General features: G+C 40.6%; 1 protein-coding gene across 1 annotated transcript in view; it reads right to left on the bottom strand.

The window, feature by feature from the left end:
- kcnj5 (potassium inwardly rectifying channel subfamily J member 5) overlaps positions 1-11,191 on the bottom strand; it is a 29,706-nt gene extending 18,515 nt beyond the window's left edge. The window contains exon 1 of the mRNA XM_067594254.1: positions 10,973-11,191. The gene's annotated coding sequence lies outside the window, so the exon portion shown is untranslated. The remainder of the gene's footprint in view (positions 1-10,972) is intronic.
- Between the last annotated feature and the right edge of the window lie 8,643 nt (positions 11,192-19,834).

Genomic DNA, 19,834 nt, shown 5'->3' on the forward strand with positions numbered 1-19,834 from the left:
GTCATTTGTAACCCCAAAAAATATAATTGTAGTGTAGCCCATGTAAAGAATTTCACCATTCAACCACTTTCGTGGAGCTTTCACTGCAAACCAAAGTGCAAGAAATGAACCTGTGTTGTTATTGGCTGTTACAACATTAGTGCCAAACTTCAGCTTTAGGAAGCAAATGAAATGCTAAATCCACAAGCCTCTACTTTGTGAAAAATGTTGCTGTTTGAGAGCATACTTCAGTATAGGAGAGTTTCATTTTTACATTTTCATATCCAGGTTTTTATTAAATTGTGTAACTCACCACAATGCAAAAAATCATGAATGACAATTATTTACAAGAAAATTAAGTCTGAGGACTAATGGCTCAGTAGCTGAAGCAGCTCTCTCACACGACTCTCTCTCATGCATCTCTCAGTCAAAAGTGGTGATGTTATCTGTCCCAAAGCTGATATCATGATTTATTTATTTACTCATAATTATGGATATTTGCTCATCTGCTGCCACTACCTCTAAATCACTGAATCCCATATACTTAACTATAGTGCCATTCCATTTATCACTCCGGACAGCTATCACACTCACCACTGTCAGATCAGATATATGAAAAGTTGGATGGTCATAGTGGCATCTAGAAGGCATCAACATACCTGGTACTCTTTTAAATCATTACTAATTTGCTTTGCCAAATCAGTTTTGAAGGAAATCTAATTGCTGCATTTTTCTACAACATTTTTGTACCACATTCAAAGTCGTAGGAGGTCAAGATGGATGAAAGTAAAACACTTTTATAAGAGAAAAATCAGGGTTTCAGTGAGATGTTAAAGTAAACACATCCTGTCTAATGCTGTAAGTCACTTTTGAGTTTTTCAGTCTTTAACCAAAGCCATGATCTTTCCCTAAACTTAACCGAGGGCCATGATTGCCTAAACATAAACATGAAAATGTGTTAGTATGTATTGCCATAGGAAAAAAAAAATGTTGTCAGTTTACAACTTTTTGTGACTTTGCAGTTATGGTCATTAAGAGTATTTTGTCATTATGTGGATAAAAAAACATAATATGAGTTTTGAGTTTCTCTCAAAATGTATTCGCTGTTACAAATTAGTATATAAACACAATTTCTCAAGACAGTGTTGTAATCTAATAACCACCATACCAGATCATAGGATATGTTAGCTTCACAATTTCTTCATGCCAACTCTGAACTGGGGAAGACGGGGAAGGTTTCTGGCATCATGGTGGTATCTAGTGGTATGCACTTCACTACTGGAATGAACAAATAAGTAAATTCTAACTAGGATTTTAAAACTGAATAATTTCCACATTGACATTCTGTAAAAGATAAATTCATCTATCAAATGGGAACCATTTCCAAATGTTATCAATACAACTCCCATGATTTCACTGTCAGTTAAACTGTGTTCAAATCAACTGTGCCACCAGAGAGCACACCTCATGCAATAAATCAGCCTGCATTATTGTGTATACTGGTGAACAACAACTAATAAAAAGACAAGTGGGTAGCTCAGGATCTGAAAAGTGAAGCCAATGTGGAAGTGCCTTAAATCTGCATTCTTTCTAATGGCCAGCTGGGGGCAACTGCACTGGCTCCAAAAAGAAGAAAGATTGTATAGAAGTCTATGGGAAAATGACCCTACTTCTCACTTGATTTATTACCTCAGTAAACACTTTCCTAATGTGTTTATGGTCTCAATCGCTAGTTTCAGGTCTTCTTCAATACAGCATGATGCTCATTTTGTAAATTGTGGCCCAATTCAAAGTAAAATAGACGATAAAGCAGTGTATGCTTTAGGGTGTGGCTACCTTGTGATTGACAAGTCACTACCACAGCTACAACATTAGTTATGTACGTTATGTATCATAACCCCAGATTAGAATAGGAGTATAGGCATAGTTGTTGCTATTTCAGTGTGTTTTCAGGTCATGAAAGTTAATTGTAACATTTTGGTGGTGTTCAGTTGTACTAAAAGACCCTTTAAGGTTTATGATGTTCAGTTTTTCTGGTAATTATATTTTGTTTGAAGCTTGTTTTTTGCTAGCCAAAATTAGCATTAGCATTATCACAGTCCACCATAGTCTGTAAATGCACTGTGCTAACCAGGCTAGCAGCTAGCAGCTAGCGTTAGGGTCAGCTCCACCCTCTTGTCCAAATATGGTTACTTCTGGCTTCAAAAATCCAAGATGGCGACAGTCAAAATGCAAACTCGAGGCTTCAAAACAGGAGTCAGTCTATATAAACAGCCCATGCATTTTCAGCTTACCCTGTAAATACACTGATTCTAGGGATGTGCAGAGGGCCCAGTATTTGTATTTGTATCTATATTTGTTGAGGCGGCAAAATTATTTATATTTGTATTTGTATTCAAATAAAAGTGGAAATAGGTGTAAAATTACAGTTTTTGTTTTTATTACGCTTTTAATTTGGGGATATTAAATTGTTGAAATAAGTGTTTATGAATAAACTATCTTACGTAGGTGACTACTGAGCTAAAACCAAGTGCATTGCAAATCCACAACCAGACCCCTACTTATTTATAAACTCATAACACAGCGACAGCACAGTGTGTAATGTTTAAGGAAGAACTTCAAAGGTGATTATTGCTTTGCACTTTTCATTTATTTTTTACAACCTAACTTTGTGGAAAGGAGAAGATGAACAACAGGTTATGGAGAGTTGGGAGCACTTTGCGTGTGTCAGTAGCTCAGCTATATCTCTGGGGAACACCCCCAACTCTGGGAGTAATGTCCAAATAAGGAAATGTGAATCATGCAGCAGGTGGATGTGACTCCCCTTGTTGAGACCTGCTGATGTACGTAACAGCGGAGCAGAGGAGAGACACTGAGATAACGGTGTAACCAACCTGCACGCTGGTATTTAACATGTTTTTTTTTTTCTTCCCAAAACAAATAATTTTTAAAATATTTGTACAAAATAAATATTTGTAAAAAAAAAAAAACAGTATTTGTGCTTTGCTGTATAACGTATTTGTATTCAGGCACACCCCTAACTGATACTAAACTAAGTATAAATACAGAAATGCTCAAATATAAAATTGTATTTGAAGAGGTAATATGAGGATACAAAATACATAAAATGCCATATTTTGTCCCCAGTATACTGTATACACTATACAAATACAATAAACTGAGGTGATAAAGTTACAGCATTTTCATTGCTAAAAGACCTAACTAAGGGATTATCTGTTAACATCACATGGGAGATGACCCAGTGTACACTGTTGGCTACTTTGCCCGTACAATGAAGCAGCCTCAGCTGCAGCATTTTTAACTGCATCATTTTCCCAAAGAGCAAGCTCGTCATTGCCAGCATTGCCAGTTGCTTCAGCTTCATGTGCCCGCATACAGACACACATGTGCACACAGATACAGAAACGCAACTCTCTATATACAAAGAGACTGCTCCTCCATGGACAAAGCATGCTTCGCATCAGAGGCAGTGATTGCTTTTTTAATCAGAAGCAGGCAGAGAAATAAACACTTACTGTCATAGGAAATTCAATTGCTTCTTTTACTTTACATTTAATCTAATGTAAAATGAGCATTACATATTATCTTTGTGGTTGTTTTTAGCTCCAGTGGAGCGAATAGGTGAAGTGCTGACAGTCTACATTATGTGTGATGTTATTTTAAAGATTATTTCTCTTCTCCTTAGTTGTATGCCGAAACAGGTATTTTTAAACATCTGTTATGTTAGGTCCAAAGTGACAGGAGAAGTAGAAAAGGAACACTTTTGTTGTCTCCTGAATGATGCAGGATTTAATAACATCCACTGCTATAGAGGGGAGCGGGGGTGTGAGTGTGTTGGGGGGAACCTCAGATAAAGCCCTAATTTTAGCAGCAATCTTACAACACCTTTGGAGTTCCACAAGAGGCAATTAACTTATAGAGCCCCTGGGTGTTGTTTGACAATCAACTACTTTTAATTTACTAAAAGAACAAGGGATACAAAGGGCCTTGTAACCAACCAAGCAAAAGAATATGGGTAAATTACTTTTGCCGCTGGTTCCTGACCTTAACAACATCTGACATTTCTTTGTCATCTGTCTTTGATGTTACTCTATTTGATCGCTGACAAGTGAGGAGAGGGAATGCAAAGGCGAGAGTGGAGAAGTGAGAGGACCACGTCACAAATCAGATCCACACAGGAATGTAGTGTTGACATTGATGGTCCAAAGCAAAGGGCAGAGTGACGTGACAGGCATCTGAGCAGGGAAAAAGACAGACAGACGGACAGCAGAGATGCGTGGGACACACACAAAGCTTCTGAAAAACCTCACTGAATACATTAAAGGGGTTGCAAGGTCTCGCTTTCTGACTCATTTTAGGTTCTCTCATGAATTAAACATGACTCCCTGGAGATTTGTGAACTCCAGACCTGTGTGTATTTTCAGCGAGGCTGTGATTGCGGTGTCTGTTAGCAGCAGCAGACTCAACAAGCCTAAATGAGAGGTGTTCGAACATGGATACCAGCTGGGGTGTTTTATCTTGGTGCTTTAAGAGGGTAACAAGCATTTATCTTGTTACCGGGAGAGTGACAGGATGCTTTGGCTGAATTGTGTTTGTGTCCTGATAACAAGAGTACTCATCTATTGTGCTTAAAGCCAATGGGGTACTAGTAAACCAGGGAACTTGCTTCCTAAGGGATATCTACAGCACATATATTTCCCCTATTTGCTGACGCTGCATGCTGTAAACAATAATCTGTACAGAGCACTGGAAAATGTGTCTTTTTTCCTTCTAACCTGTGGCAAGCTCTATAATTTTCCCCCAGGGTCTGTACTGTATTGAATAGCACACACTTCAAGATTTAATTTCCTACATTTTTAGAACTTCAGAAACTAATGTTGTCAGTGCTGTGTGCAGCCCTGAAAGGTACAAACTGGCTTAGAGCTGAGCCGATAGAGGGGTTTTTATCAATACAAATCACCACTCCGATAAAGCACCAGCAACAGATTAATTATCTGAATTATAATTCTCACTTGATCAACATAATTTGAAACTGTTTTATTCTATGAATTACTTTTTATTATATGCCCCCCATTATATGGAGGCAATCAATTTAGCTTTTTTAGTCTGTGGAGAACACAGTTTCCTGCTTGAGACGTGCTTGTTTTGCAGATGCTTAGATTGCTGCTTGCTGCTGTTGGGTACAAGCTTTTTCTCCTCAGATTGTGAACTTGTCAGTAGTGAAAAATCAGCATTATATTTAAAAAAAAAGCATTTCACTAACCCTTCTCTCACCTGACAATAGTGCTCGTGTTTTCACACTTCATCTATTGGGTTGTAATCCTGCCGAAGACCATGACAGGGTTACTAATAGCAGCAAGACACTGCAAACTCAGCGGTATCCCTTAGTTTACAATACAAATTTGACTATTAGTGGGCACTCATCCATAGATTTTGAGGTCATAGCTTGCAGTTTTCTGTCGATTCATCAAATACAGCGAACAGTGCTGACACGGTAGTGGCCGTGAAAAATAGGCAAAAAGAAAAGAAAGAGGGAGAAAGAAGGAAGAGAAAGACTGCAACAGAGCTGAGCTTTTCAGAGTACTGAAACAACTATATTTACAAAATCACGGCATCAGATAGATATCTACACTGGTAGGGCCGTCCCAGCTTGTCTGCTGTCTTTGTTTCTTGGCCATGGAGGCACTAGAACTTTCTATTTCCTGGATTCCCTACTTTCCCTCGCTCCTTCCCTTGAGTGAAAGTGAAGAGTCATGGTTACTGGACCTGTCACGATTATGTCCCGGGCTAAGATTGGCCCATAAAATAACATGGCTTCATCCCTATCTCTGCTCACTTATGACACTTTGAGGTCGGGTGGGTCAAATGACTAAAAACGTCCCGAGCTAGTTTGGCTCCAGGCCCAGTGAACACACATACAGACACGCACGCACGAGTCTCTCTCTCTCTCACACACACACACGCAAAGTTCATACCAACCCTCCCTCCCATTTTCCCATTATGCCTGCCCGATAGTGAGCTGAGTGTATCCAGTTGTGTCCTTCTCATGGATGACCTTCTCTGGAGTGACACTGCTGCACCGAGACGTTTGACTCACACTGGAGAAACAATTTCCCTAATGATATGTCCAACTCTCTCTCTCTTTCTCTCTCTCTCTCTCTCTCTCACACACACACACACACACACACACACACACACACACACACACACACACACACACATATCTTTCTCTCTTATTGTCCCTCATTCAATCTCCTTCTTACAGTACATTCTGTTCACACCCTTAGAAAAAAAAAAAGTATGGTTGTGCAAGCCAAGAATGGAGCTATTTCATTGCTACATGTTTCAGATCTACCCCACTCCTCCACTAAGATGAGTATGTTTTTTTTAAATGATTGCCAAGATTTCACAATCGTGCTGAGTGGAGCTTGGATGGGATTAAAACCCAACACCTCCTGGAGCCAAATAACACCCTCTTCAACCGTGCTGGCCTTGAGCGTGAGAGACATGATGGAAAGAGACACAGGGAGAGAGACAAGAGATGTGTGAGGTTGGGTGGGCATGCTCCCCAACACCCTGCTTCTTCTTCTTATCAGGCGTTTCTGTCAGGCTCTTGCTGTGATTTACTGCTTCCCTGTGCCACTGCTCCTACTTAGCAGGAGAGAATGATGCCTAAGCAAAAGAAGAAATTGTAATGAGTGGGAACTATGTGGAGATGAGTAGTAATCTCTGTTTAGCATAATATATGTGCAGTATGACTCTAGAGTAATAATGTGAATCTCTGCATCAAATGTTACTTGCTGTGCAAGCAAACTTGATCCCACTATACTGGATCATTACTCCTCTGCTTCACCCCACTGTAGAGGACAGGAGAGCAGGGGAGGATGGGAGGAGAGAGGATGAGAGGCCATGAGCAAAGTGGGGTGGGGCTGCAGAGCCAGGCGGTGAATGGCGAATGCTGGAGGAGCCAAAGGTCAAATGGTCTTGATTGGAATTCCTGACATGCTTCACTGTGCCCGTGTGCTTGTCCCGTTGAGGGGCCTCCTTCTCTGTAGTCAGCACATAACGAGTCAGATTAAAATGGGATCGTGACCCCGCAGTTGCATGTTAATTCCTCAGATCGGCTTGTTTGTTTGTTTTTTGTTTGTTCTGACGAGGTATCCAACAAGCTTAAATATCCGTTGCTCCAGTGGGTGACAGCAGATGATACAGTATGAATGAGTCTTAGCTGTATAAATGTGAAGCGAGTTGGTGTTGAAAAAAATGCTCAGCAATCCCTTAATCTTAAAAAAAAAATCTTTAAAAGAAGAAACATGTCAAATACAAAAAAAAAATCCATGCTGTCACTCTACAGGCCTTATTATCCATGCAGTATTTCTCTTTTCCATCACTGTTAATGAGCTGCAAATGCACAGGGATGTTCTTCCCCAGGGTGATGGATGCTCACGGTTCATAGATGCTTATATAAAACCTGAAAAAAAGAAAAAAAAATATCCCACCAGATGTAGAGTAGGCCTGAATGTGTTCACCTCCTAAAGGTACTGCAGTGATTAACAACATCACTTTATTGTGGAAGTGTGCTTTACATGTATGGAATGTCCTCTATTTGCATTGTATATGAAGCTAAATTGTCCTTACATGCATGAATCAGTGTGCACCAGTAGTTAAGCTGACAGTGTGTCTCTGCATCAATCTAAGCAAATCGTATTCATGGGTATTTGTTATACTGGCCAATTAAAATGACTTTGGCTGTATAGTGTTTTTGTTTCTAAATCATATAAGAAGCTAAACAATATTGAAATCAGCCTGCATCTACAGTAAGGGGTGCAATATCTATGCACTATATGGATGCAGGAATCCTGTAGCACAAGAAACATGAACCCTTATGTGATTCACTTAAACTGGACTGACCTGAATGCTTATCAGGTACACATGAGACATCAATGTATCTGTTGCCATTGTCCGCCATGCTTAACAAAGGAGTCCTCATGAATAGTACGAGGGATCCACCTTTATTAAAATAACTCCAGACAAAACTGGTTTAACCCTACTGACTAAGCCTGGAGAAAGAGACACGGTAAAACTTCTATTACCTTCCACATAACCTGCTGCTGAAAGATAAGAACACGGGTCATTATGAAGATTCTCCTCTGGTGTCATTGAGAGCCAGTTAACTCGGACATGGGATGTACACTGAAATGCATTTTCACAGTTGTCAAAATGTAATCTGTGACAGATTACACTGAATGATATTTTTGGTGAGTGGGCAGTCTCGCTACACGAACGTTATTCCTTCCAGTCCACCTGAACAGTAGAAATATGGTTGCGGATGAATACACTGACAGATGCTATGGGGCAAGGCGACCTAAAAGAAGCAGCCATCTCTTTTTTGAAAAAGGCAAAAAAAAAACCAACACATCAAACGAGCGTGAAAACTTTTTTTTGCAACCTTTTCTAACGAGATACTTTAAAGTGCACATAAAAATATGTTGATGGAAACATGGCTTGTATCATCTCTTATCCATGACAAGGATGTGTGTTAGTATAGCTGTGCTGGACAAACACAGAGCAAAGAGGTGAACCCTAAAACAGTCATCTCTCTACAACCAAACAGAAGGCGAAGGTTTATTTGTGCTGCTTGTTTTCTGAAGCAGCAGCTATGTGTACTGTATCAACTTTAAGTGTGACAGGACTGTAGGAGAAACCCATGCATAGTGAGGTTGTTGCCCAAACAGTGAGTGGGTTGTGCCATAAATCTGGTACATAAGTATCGTAGGTGACACTTTAAAATCCAGTAGACATGAAGGCTTGAATTTGCATTGGTTACAGATTTATGTGGGCATAAACTGAATGATTTTCCTTGGGGGATGACAAGATTGTGTAAGAAAATTTATGCTGCTTATCAGTTTCATGCAAATACCAAGAGATTGTATTGTATTGGATTGTGCTCACAAAGTGCAAGGCTATGACTTTTAAATTATATGCAATGTTTGTATGTTTTTGTTTGTTTTTTTCAACGAGCCAAGTGTGCAAACTAGAACTGAAGCAGAAATTTGAACTAATTCACTGCTGATGAATAAATAAGGCATGTAGGTCTATCAAAGCCCTACAAAAAATACTGTAATTTTATGCAGTACTCTGACATGCACACACATTTTCCAGGGCACTAAATACAAAAAAAAAAATCTTCACGCCTGGCTAAGCTCTTGACACAAATGTGCCGCTGCGGTATTAGAGAATGTGGATCTGCTTGAAGAACGGAGCTTTCTCCACATCCCCTAGAGACACACAGTCTTGACTAAATAAACAGATCCAATTAATTATTCACAGTGTCTTCTCTTTTGAGAGTCTCCTTAGATCCTGCTGAGCATTACATCTGCCCTTTGCCCTCTTTTGTCCACTTGTTAGGGAGATCAGGACATGGATAATAACCCAGCATGAGTGGAGCGACGTACGCAGTGCTGAGTTGCAGCTACAACGATAGAGCTGATAATAAGGTCAAAAGGCCATCCATCAAAAACCATTACATCTTAACAGTTTGCACTTCCCCCAACACTCTTTAAATAGCCAATCACGGTTCAACCAGCTGTGAGCGAGGTCATGGTAGATTACAGTGATAAAAGTAGCTTGAAGTGTGGCAAATAGGCAGGTTTTGCTGCAAAGCTAGTATTAAGAAATCACTCTGTCAGACTGTACTTTCCCTTTCCTTTCGCTCCAAAGAGTTTAAGTTATGCCATATGTTAAAATATGTTTAATGATGAGAGCAGAGATGGCTTGCTCTTAGTTATTCCTCCACGTTGTGCCAAAGAGAAGACATTAAAAAATGATGATTGAGTCCACACGCTGCCTTGATGCTGTCTTTACATTCCCTGATGAGACAATACCAGGAAGGACAGGAGCTTTGGGGAAACTGTGCTTGATTAATGTGGTTGCTAAGCCCACTGCGTTGTCATCAAAGTTTTACAGCAACAACTCTCAAGATGTGTGTCCTGCAGAGTGCACTGGACTGGAGCTGGAGGAGAAAATAGTGGTGTACGTCAGTCATTAAACCAAGCAACCCAAATCCTCAGCCAAAAGAGAGTGTTTCAAGGGAATCAATATAAATGATTTTCTCTCAGTGCTTTTGGTGTTGCCTACAATATTCATGAAAACACTGGCAAAGCTGTCACTTCCCTGCGTCCGTCCGCTCTATCTCCTGCTTCTATTGAACGTATTTAAATGTGTAAGAGCAGAAACATGTGTGCTTGAGGTACAAGATCCAACCCCCCCCACCGCTCCTTCTCCACACACACGCGCTTACAGCAACACACAGATGCACATTCGCTCCAGGTTTGCTCCTGCTGCTACTGCGCTTGTAAAACTCCTGCATTGCACTGAAAGAACTACAGCACGATACGCGAGTAGGCACAAACAGCAGGAGTGTTGACAGGCTTTTCTCTGCTTGCGTCAGAGAAATCCATTGCCTTTTTGATTACCCTGCCCCCGCCGTGAGGGCAAGGGGATGCATGGTGATGATCTATGCATCTCTGCAGTCAGTGATATAAGATGAAGGGAGCAAGATGTGATGATAAAGGTTGTGTTTGATGGAGGAGAGTAATCCAGCCACTTTTCCCATCAACACTTTCCTTTTTCTGTTCTGGAAGTGTCTCACATCTTCTCTCTCTATCTGTCCTCTTATCCCTCTCTGCTTCTCTCTACAGTAGCTGTCTTATCCTTATAGTTATTGATCTTTCTTCAAGTAACGCACACTTTTTATTTGGCAAGCCACTCCGGAAGGGATTTGTGGCTGTGCAATGAAACACATAATGCACTCACAGCATGCGATGCCATCCGCAGACAAATTGAGAGGCTTGGATGTGGAGCCATGGTCGTACCATGCATCAGCGGCTTCAAAACCTCCCCTCTCCTCCTTTTGCCTTGCTCTCTCTGTCTCTTCCTCTGCTTTTCTCCATCAGCGGTGCACAAGGCTTACCTTCAGGTCTCTGCAGGAGTAGCTGGCAGGCTCCCTTCGAGGCATTTCACAGCTGCTCTTCTCCCCAGGACTGCGCACTCCTTTCCTGGCTTTGTTCAATCAACAACAGCCCTCCTGCCTCTCTCCTGCCATCCAGCTCCTTCTGCTCTTCACCGCTCTCTATCTACTCCTGTGTAAGAGGGGGGTCTGTCAGTGCATGTGTGTGTGTGTGTGTGTGTGTTTGTGTGTGTGTGTGTGTGTGTGTGTGTGTGTGTGTGTGTGAAAGAGGCAGAGGAGGAGAGAGGGGAGGGAGAGAGAGAGAGAGAGAGAGAGAGAGAGAGAGAGAGAGGCAGAGTCAGAGTGGGTGAGAGATGGGAAGGATGTAAATATGTGTGTTCTCTCTCTTGAACGCTCCTCTCTTCTCACTTCCAAACAGAGATTGGACCTCTTGTCTCTCAGGATTTGTCCTTTATATGAGTATGTTTGTTTATGCTTATTTGCACAGTGCATCAGTGTGTGTGTGTGTGTGTGTGTGTGTGTGTGTGTGTGTGTGTGTGTGTGTGTACATCTGTCACATGGCTCCCTTCCCTCTGCCGCAAAGAAATATCCTAAGAAAAGTCAAGTACAGTTGTACAGTGAGAGGTAGGAAAAGAGATGAGTGTGTGTACATGTAATGGGGATGCAGACAGCGAAAGAGCGATGGTAAAGAGGAGTGTGGTATAATCAATTGCTCTAAAACCACAGTTGAAGAAAAAGCCCAAAGGGGTTGGGATAGATATAAAGTGGAAGCAGAGAAGTGAGTCTTCGCAAAAACACACAGGGCAAGACAAAGAAACAGCAGAAGAGGAAGAAAATAGCAGATGCAACAAAGTACGAGAGGGGAGTGAAAAAGATGAGGTATAGAGGGGAGCAAATACAAAGGGAAAGCAGTCAGGTAGTAATGAAAGGGCGGACGGGACATTTTGACCCAGAACTTATCCTCAGAAGTAGCTAAAAAATAAGCATCATGTCACTTTGGTTAAGTCTCCCGCTTAAATTGCAACTCTAGTTCCCAGCATACAGTAAAGGATGCTTATTGAATGTTTGAATTGAAGGTTAATGTCAAATAAATTCATATAGCTTAACAGCTAAATGGAGTGCACAGGCTCATTTATTCCACATATTTTAAAATTCTGTTCAGTAACTGCCATGTGGGCATAGGGGAGTGTGTGCATATGAGAGGACATGCAGACAAAGACAGACGGATAGATACTTGACATTGAAATGTTATTAGCATGGCACAGAGAAAATTGACTGTAGACTCTACATAACAGAGGAGGAGTAATGAGAGTGAGAGCAAAGAGAGAGGAAGATAGGGAGATGCTGATAAGTGGGGGAGGAGCAGCTACAATGTTGCCATCACCCACAAGCCGCTTCATCTAGGCCTACTTCCTGCATTGGATTTGGGAGGAGATTTATGACTCTGCAGCTCCCCTTTGTTCCTGCATGCGCCCCCCCTTGCTGAGTCGCAGGGGTGCAGCAAGATGCCTGGGAGATACTTCTTCTGTCCTCAGCCCCGAACAGCTGGGGAGCCAATGACAGCGGATTATGGAACATCAAGGAGTGAGGCTGCAATAATGAGGAGCGTGGGATTTGGCTGAGGGATACGAGTTCAGCTCACACTCACTCCCGGGGTAAAGGTGCTAATCTCAGCAGTGATCATGAAGTGTTGGTGTTCTCAGTTGTAAAAATTCAGGTCCTTCGGCGATGCCGCTACATGGATCCTGTGTGTGGATCAGCCCCTCATGGCTCTCAGTTGCTCAGATAGGGGGTATGTGTAATTATTTCCCCTCCTGAGGTTACACCGTTATTGATCAAAGCCGAGCCCCTTCCACCTTATTGCCTCTGCTGTTCATCCTGTGGAGAAATACATTCAGTTGACCGTACCACCTCACATTAATCACACATCACACATTAATAAAGCTTCCTGGCACATTCATTACTACAAGTGCTTGGAGAAAACTTGTGTTAGTACGGATCCATTTGCTTAATGTTAAGGAGTGTGTGTAACACATTGTAATGGGCTCTTCAATGGTCCTTTAATTGATGATCTATTAGAATGATCAAACTGTGGATTATTCCACTGTACTGCAGGATGAAGATGTTTAATACAAATTGTTAAGAATTGCGCATGTTCTGAGTCTGATTTAATATTCATCAATGCAGGCATTTCCCCATGAAATAAACTGAGCACTGTCTCCTATCACTGTATGTGCTATTCTTGGTCGTCTTCCCGCAGACTGGAAAATAAATGCAAACCATTCTTCTGAAACAGTTCAGACGGGATAGCGGTATCAGGGGTCAGACTCTCATGCAAAAAGTCCAAACCAGCGACACTGACATGTCCACAGCAGCCCACAGTCGATAGTGCGTGTCAGGCCACAATCATCATGTGAAGAAATGATCATTTCAGAGGTCATAACTGAGGAAAGAGGAATTAGTTCCTCCTGGAGAGAGGAGGAAGTGTCATTTTTTTCTTAATCCTCTCTCTGCTCCCTTGGCTCTAGTATTCTCTTTTCCTCCAGCAACCCCTACACTCCCTGCCCCCCACCACCATCATCCTCACCCTCACCCACCCACTCCCCCTTTGGCTTTGCTTTCTCTCACCTCCTCCCAGGCTTCATTAGCTCTGATTGATCCTCTTGTCAGAGCTTATGGCACTGCGATGAACTACATTGTTACAAGCAGCCCGGAACAAAAAGGAGCGGGAATGGATATCAGAGGACAACCACAATAAACATATCACTACAAGGGCATAATGGAGGAAGTTGAGTGTCTGAGTATGAGTGTGTATGCTGAGAAATTCCTTGACAAATTGCCAAAATGTATCACAGAGCAGAAATACTGAAGTTGTAGTTGAAGCTGCTTGTAAGGAACACTGCTGTATGGTAATATCTGAAATATTTAACTCTGCAACCAAGTGGCTGTTTTGCATTTGGTGTTGCGCAAAGAGCAGAGCTGGAGGCCAGCATTTAATAGCATGCAGAACTAGTGAATGCATGAAGAGGCAAGGTATGTTTGCAATGGGAAATGTGTAAATTATTAAAGAATCTATCTGAGCGAGGCTGTTGCAGCTTTAACTTAAACAAAGTCATCAATGTCAACATATTCGTCCAAAAATCATTATTTAGAAGCATTGCAGCAACCATTATGTACTCTTTATTTTTCATATTCATATGCTATCGTTTAAAGGGAAGATGAACTTTAGGGAAAGAGTACATCTATTAGTGTTTAAATTATGAATTATGTGAGTGTGAAGATCTACAGCGCAGCACTGTGCTTGTTATATGTGAATACATAATTTAGAAATACTGTAGCATGTTTTTCTCTTATGCATAGAACACTGACATATTCACAGCGGGAGTCCTAAAATAAAGCATATATATATATATATATATATATATATATATATATATATACACGGGCATCATATAAGATCATATGCAATGACCACTGAACACCTACTGAAAAACAACATTCAGATTGATCAATTATACTGAATATAACAGCTGTATGTATGGCAGGTGTGACGTAAATTAACAATAAAGCCTAATCTCATTGGCTCGTTGGAAAAGAGTTTTTAGTTTACAACCTAATAATGTGCGGGTGTAGGAGAGTTATCAAAATTATATTCCACATGACAACACCATAGCCAGAAGTATGTGAGAGAGAGGAGTGTATGCCATTAGCATGTTTTCATAAATCTAGATTTCCTTGCCAAATTTTTTCAGTTTTTCTGCTAAAAGAATCAACCATAACTGCTCTGTTGCCATTTTATATTTTGAATTAAACAGAATGGGGCTGCTCATATTGTGGACACCACTCACTACCACACACAGTGACACTATGTGGAGGAGAGAGGCATAGCAGTGAGTAATTAAACATAATCACTGAACACTGCTCTGTGCTGTTGAAGAATTTTGGATGTTGTAACTATCTTGGGGGCATCTTAAATCTTTGCTGCTATGGAATTAACAGTGTATTCTTGTACAGCAACATATGCCAGATTTGAGACATTGTGGAAGTTTTTGCAATTATAAAAATAATTAAACTACACAGTATGAAGTAGGTTGAAGCAGCATCTTTCTGTTGGTCTTTTTCAGTGAGAGCTACATGTTGGTTACTGTAATTGGTGACCGCTGACAAAACAAATCTGGCAAATTTTCAGCTCGCCCTCTTCCCTGAAATCAAGAGCTCCATTCAAACTTAAGATGTAATTTCCAGTGTTTCCTTTGTTGTTTATCTTGTCATCATTTGCAAAATGTTCCACTTAGTCCAAGTCTTGTGGGAAATCTTGTGTATCACTCTGGGTTGATGTGCTCTGCTCAGTGGAGTGTAGTCCTGAGAAAACTAATGCCAATGATATTACCTTGATAAACCACATCTTTCTCAATATGATGAGAATAAAGGAATCTGCTTATTTGGTTAAGGAATTTGTATGATGGGGAAATGTTTATTTTAAGTTAAGTAATCCCAAACAGGAGCAATTAGTGCATGAGTGACACTCACAAATAGCCCCAGAGAGATATAAATATTTCATTTAATTAAATTATTTTGAAGAAATAATTTGGAGAAACATTCCAAAACCATGATGTATCTCATCATAGGCCTTCAAAGTGAAACAAGAAACAGTCAAGGAGCACTTGACTTTTACAGCCTATTGCTCCATGACCCATTTTTCTCTGTGCTCTATGCTATGTTTTAGTTAAAGACCAAAGAACTCAATGTCAGAAAGGTTTAACATCCATGGTTTAGTGCAACCACCTCTTCTAATGGCTATGTCTTAAAAAATATCAACAAAAGGTGAAGTGCACCGAGAATGAAATAGTGTCTTCAGAGAGTTGTTGGTAACTGAAGCTCGCGCTCTCTCTCTCTCTCTCTCTCTCTCTCTCTCTCTCTCTCTCTCTCTCTCTCTCTCTCGAATAATAATATTGAGTTATTGTGGTTATTTTGGTAGGTTATCTCGGACTTTCAGCTACTCAAAAATAAAAATGTCCTGACAGTACTGATGGAGCTCAGGATTCATCCATTAAGGCTGCTTTATTACAAACAGTTCCACCATATAAACCTGGAAACTGTGTTTAACAGCTGATCTGTGTAGATGTTTAGCAGAACACAGAACATTAATTACCGCCAGATCATGACTCTTTCTCAGTTTGGAGACGCACTTATCGTTTCAGCTGCTGTGTGATGCTGCAGCCAGCTGCGACACACAGCAGCTGTGCCAACAACAAACAGAACATCAGTACTGATGTTTCTGCAAAATCCAGGATACATTCAGTGACACATGAACGACATTAGTGTAAGATTCAGCCATTAATCTAACACGTTTCAGACCTGCCTAAGTCACATTAATAGCTGTATTTTAACCTCTCAGTAGATTATGTTATAGAGAAGTAAAAGAAGCAAAATACATGAAAGTTGATTTGTTATTGTGGAGAGCTCTGTGTGTGCACCTCTGCTAATTAAAGACACGCAATCTGGAGCTTTTATGCTCTCTGCAGTTTTCATTATGGACCCATCTGTGTTCTGAAATGTGGAGAAAAGCCTTAAACGCTGGAAACCGCTCAGCTCACTCAATCAGACGCAAAACAAGGAAATTACACTCAGCTGCAAAACTTTATGGGCGTGTTTGCGACGGCATATCATTAGCGCAAAAATCTTTCGTGAATAGGACCTTGGAACGGGGCAGATTGCGGCTACACATGCTGCGCAATTCACGGTACTATTAACGGGCGCAATTTGTGGTTTTGGCTGACAGTCTGCTTGAGTTTCACTGAGACCCATAGTCATGTACCTTCTGAGCATATCCCTCCAGAAGGATTTTTGAATTCTCTTGGACCCACCTGCTCCACAATTCTTGTGAAGGGTTTAATATGCAAGTTAAGAGATACCTTCTCCTCAAATAGTGCTCTTTCAATAAAGTCTGCAGGGAAGCACTGTCAGGCCCGTCATTATAACCACTGCAAAGCAGAGATTAGTCTTTATAACGCGAGGCTCCATTTTTTTCATTTATAGACTATTACTTTGAGATACAAAAAATAATGAAGTAGCCATAAAGAAGGACAAAGAACTGTAGATCTGAGAAATGTGATATAATGGCTGTGCAGTTGTATCCACAGCTGAGGAGAGGTATTCCCTCATGTGGAACAGAAGTGCAGTGTTCTCTTGCAGATTTTTCACCGGGTGTCACTTTACAACTTGCAAAATTGAATTCGTGGGAGGGAAAAAAAAAAGAAGTGAGAGAAATGATATTAAGCTTTTAAGAGGGGTTTTGTGTTATTCAGGCTAGGTGGCTGCTGCTTAATCAGGCTGAAGTCCTTTGAGTGGTGGATGTGCGACGGGAGACATGAGACGGGACAGGATCAGGATCATAATGTGACCTGAGAATATTGAGTGGAGGACAAAAATACTTATGTGCTCCCCATGCGACCTTGGGAACCTCCAAATTGCTGACTGATTAAGCAGGGGAGGGGGAGGTCCCCACATACCCTGCACATGCAGTTTACACACCTTTACAGTTAATTACACTATATACATTCATGCCATACATTATAGTCAACGAAATCCAATTGACAAAATATACATAAAAAGCTTGAAACTAAGATATAAATAAGATTATTTTTATTTATTTCTGGTTGCAATCTCAAACCTTCTACTTTTTCTCACAGAGCAAATAGAACGACACCCTGTTGTTCAAGAAACAAAAGAGACAAACAACTCAAATTCATCACCCTGCAACCCTGCATAACACATCTAACTCGACTGTACTGTAAATGTTTGAGCCATGCTTTTCATCTTACACTTCACTGCCTACATACTGCAGTCACATCCCAGCCATCTGCTTGTGAAGCTGAAATAGGTGTTAGAGAATCTTAGAGAGTGACTGTGGTTACACAGGGATACATTATGGCACAGTAAAAACATACATGATTCCATTGGTTTTGATGAGGCCTAACAGTTAGAGGACAAGCAGGCGGAGTGTAAGTCCTGTAATGGAAAATCCCCACAAACCCTGTTGGCCTGGCTTCTCATCTTTGTCCACATACAGACCTGACAGCCAAAGTCCTCATCTGTATAAGCTCCTATTGATATGCACATTACACCCAAAGGCATCAGTACTGTATGCATAGATCCTAAGATCATTATAATTACAACAGCTTGCCTGTTTCTGCATGCCTACATCTCTGAGTTTTCCAGACAAACTGTTCTTGCACAAAAGCATGCTGACAATAAGAGAAAATGCTTTGCTGCTTATGTTTATATTATCACAAGAGGCAAATGCTTTACGCAACACATCCTCCATCCGCCATCTGAATTGTATCACTTCCCGGGTCGTAATCACTACGGCCGCTAGATGGTGTTTGTCACTCAAACGTAACTCTGTGTCGTTTTTGCTGGCTGAATTTTCAACCTATATTGTTGTTTTTCTTTTGAGGATGGGCTGATGAGGATGTTGCACAGCTTGGGATTGCAATGCTTGGCATTTAGCACTTTGCCATTTTTACTCTGAGAATGATGGATATGGAATATGAATGCTCAGTGACATGATGACCCAGCAAAATGGCTGTCATCAGTGTACAGCCCCCTCTATCCGCTTTCCACTGACTCATTCACTCACACACATACACACACATATACACACACACACACATAGACATGTTTCCATTGCTTCAGAGGACATTACAGTTACTTAAATTCGTTTCTTGGAGACTTACCCTAACCCTAACCTTAACGTAACCCTAAACTTTCCCTTAACTTTAAACCAAGCCTACACTCTAAAATGAATGATTTATGTCAAGGGGACTTGCTTTTTGTCCCCATAAGGGAGGCAAGTCCCCACAACATGAGTAATACTTGGTCAATACACCCACACATACACACACACAGCAGATCATAGAATATGAAGCCACATGGTGAATGTTAAAACTATGTGTGTTGCCAAAGCACGTCCGAATTACAAATCACAAATCACAAATAAAAAAGACAAAAAAAAAAAGCTTCATTTTATTTATACCAGAATTAATTAAAAGGTTTTATCCCAGTGCTCAAGGCTATAGTTCATAATTTATTCGGACTGCAATGGATTTTTTTCAGTCATGAAAAAGTCAGATGTGGTTTTTAACTGAACAGTCTTTTTTAAAAAAGCAAAAAATTAACCAAAGAATGATGGCATAAAGGAAGCAGTGTGAGCAGCTGGCAACTTCAAACTTAGATAAAGAACTCTCAGCTTCAACTACTCAGAGACTATCTACTTAATGTACATTTTGAGGGTGCAATTGTGGGTCAGGAGACCACAAAGATGCTAAAGCAAAGCAGGATATGAACCTTAAAGGGTCATGACAACATTTTGAATGTTTAACAGCTTCAAAGGAAGACCATGGTCAGATCTTAACAGACTTAAAAAGAGGCCTTGATTTTATTGCCAAAGAAGTGTTGTCAATTCAGTTCATCTATTGACCACTTAAAACAAATGTAGCTTTTCCAAAACTTGAGCTGGGAGGCTGGAATCTCAACCACATGAAGGTTCACTACTTCTTTCAGATTCAGATGCTGGCATACTATTTTTTTTTTATATATATATAAGTTTATCTTACACAGTAGTACACCAGCAACCCATGTTCATCAGAAAAGCTTCATTCTAATTATGGTAAAACTGTAGATGTATATGTGGCTGTCAAATTTTGTCTTGTTTAGATGTTTGTCGTGTTATTTACAAGTATATGTGAATAAAATGTATGTCATGTTCTTTTGTAGATTGGATTCAAACATTAACTCCAGCATGGCTCTAGATTCTCACTTTTAATTTTTCCATTTGATCATGTGACTTTGACATATTACAGG

Source organism: Thunnus thynnus, chromosome 7 (genome assembly GCF_963924715.1).
Source record: "Thunnus thynnus chromosome 7, fThuThy2.1, whole genome shotgun sequence".
NCBI classification, from domain to species: domain Eukaryota; kingdom Metazoa; phylum Chordata; class Actinopteri; order Scombriformes; family Scombridae; genus Thunnus; species Thunnus thynnus.